Raw genomic sequence first — 2,500 nt, forward strand, 5'->3', positions numbered from 1 at the left:
GCTGTGAAATAGTGGGCAGGATCTAATCCATAACAATTTTTATTATGACAGAGTGATCTAAAAGCTTCAAACACATCAGCTAACAATAAAACATCTGTTTTTAGATATAAATCATGATATTCTCCAAGGTTCTTTATCTTAAATATTTTCCATATTTCTTGTGCGTGTTTATATTCCTTATCACTTATCTCTTCTTCATAAAGGTTATTATAGAAACTTTCTTTTGAAGGAAGTTGTGTTTCTTTAAATCTCATAAATGAATCCATATAATCATAAGGATAAATTCCCTTACTTTTCTCTTTCTTAAGAATTTTCTCTTTACTTTGAATTTCATTCCTTGTTTGAATTTCCTCTCTCGTGAGAATTCCTTCTTTAATCAGAATTTCATTTTTAATCTGAATTTCCTCTTTAGTAAGAATGTCATTCATTGTTCGAATTTTCTTTATAATTAGAATTTCATCTTCAGTTAGAATTTCTTCATTAATTTCCTCATTAATTAGAATTTCCTCTTTACTTTGAATTCTGTCTTTAATCTGAATTTCCTCTTTCGTGAGAATTTCCTCTTTTGGAAAGAATGAATTAAGATTTGGAAAAGAGTCTGTGGAGCTTAGATTTGATGCGAGGTAGGCTAGTGGTGTTCCCATAAACTTGTAAGAATCTAGAAACCTAATACGAGTTAAAGGTTTTGTGAATATCATTTTTGTAAATGAAATATACTTTGACTTGTGTTTGTTATGGCAGAAATATTCCCTGGTGTTTTTGAAAGTTCATTTATAAATAGATGTGTATCATAGTTGGCGCTGTTGTGAAGAAACACTGTAATAAAACAAGGTAATTTATAATTAAGATTACAACAGGAATAAGCGGGACCTCTATATTTACCAGTAAGATGACAATGATCCCTAGCTTTAGACTCCTTAATTTCCCCCTCACAAATATGACAGATATTGTTCTTTCTAAATTCAAATTTTTCTTCTTTGGTTAATTTCATCGGTTCATTTGTTTCTTTCATTAATTTAGTGAGTCTTATGCAATCCTTTTCTAATCGTTTTACAAACTCTTGTGAAGCTTTTTTTCCACTATAATGTTCAAGTTTGTTATACTTTTCTCCAACAGATGATTTGATATAGTAACAGAAACCACAAGGAATATGTTTTTGATATTTATTTGTATATGATTCTTTTGGATTAGGAGAAGCAGTATATATCTTTTTAAGGATACATTCAAAATCAGCGTATATCACAAATGGGTGCATGATAGATTTATTATAATCTTCAAAAGAAATCTTTTCACCAGGTTTAGGCATTGTAATTACAGCTGATTTATGATTACTACAATATTTTGAATGTTGTTCTAATCGTTCTTTTGTATGAAATGAATTAAGACATCGCTTACAAGGATATATTTTGTTTGCTGTTCTGAATACCTGAGAAGAGATTAATCTTGATAAATTATAAATAAATATCTGTTAGTGGCATTGGGAATTTAAAATCTTTAATGTCCAAGGTATTCTCATATTTCATATATTGTTTTACTCTTTCTGAATTACATTTTGGTGGATGTAAGTGAGCAAGAACAGACCAGAGAAAACATTTATTATCATTGTTCTTAATATTAACAACTGCCTTCTTTAGTTTTATTTCTTTTGGTAATTCAATATAAGAAGAAGCTTTAAGAGGGTTTGATTTTAGAATGTGTATATCTAAAAAGATGATTTTTTTAATATTGAATCCACTTCCTACCACTGTATTATCAACATCCTCCTCTTGTTTTGATAGTTCTTCATAAACCCCACTATTCAAAAAATCTTGAAATTATGTTATAAAATGAAGATCTGTTCCCATATAAGGAGTTTGTTCTTCATCTTCTCTTTTCATATTCATTTTCACTCCCATATAAAACTTTAAAGTTTTCTTTTCTTTTAATGTCTTTTTCATAACTTCTTCAACATCACGTTTCACTATTTCAATTGATTCAGCTATTGATGATGGACCGGGTTCTCCAAATTGAAAAATCCTTATTTTTATATGCCCTTTAAATGCCCCATCAGTGTTTTCAATATAATAGTCTCCCTTTACTTTAAACTCATTTTTCTTGTGTTTTTGTGATTGAAGATGTCTATTATAACTACTCTTCAAAACATCCTTTGAGCAGATATCACAATGTTTTCTTTCCAACTCAAGAGGAGATATTTTATGAAATAGATTAAATGTGTGTTTGTTGGTTCGGAGGTGTTTTCTATAATGTTTATATTTGTGATTACAAACATCGCAGTATGTTGTATTCACCATATTTATATAATAAATCTTTGCTTAAACTAAAATTTTCTTGATGAAAATTTCGTTTATTTTACAGGTGAATCTGTGCTTAAAACCATTTTATCCTCCAACTTTTTCACTTAATAAATACAATGTTTCAAGATACAAAAGACAAGTTTCAATCAACCTCTTCATTTGTTAAAGATACTGAGAAATATGTCAAGGATATAAAATTGAACAAA

At 28.6% G+C, this 2,500-nt stretch overlaps 1 protein-coding gene across 4 annotated transcripts in view; it reads right to left on the reverse strand.

Annotated features, from left to right (window-relative positions):
* PHYHIPL (phytanoyl-CoA 2-hydroxylase interacting protein like) overlaps positions 1-2,500 on the reverse strand; it is a 96,212-nt gene that overhangs the window by 2,048 nt on the left and 91,664 nt on the right. The window lies entirely within an intron of this gene.

This window comes from Eptatretus burgeri, chromosome 5 (assembly GCF_056783735.1).
Source record: "Eptatretus burgeri isolate ZD-2024b chromosome 5, Ebu_testis_v1, whole genome shotgun sequence".
Taxonomy (NCBI): Eukaryota; Metazoa; Chordata; class Myxini; order Myxiniformes; family Myxinidae; genus Eptatretus; species Eptatretus burgeri.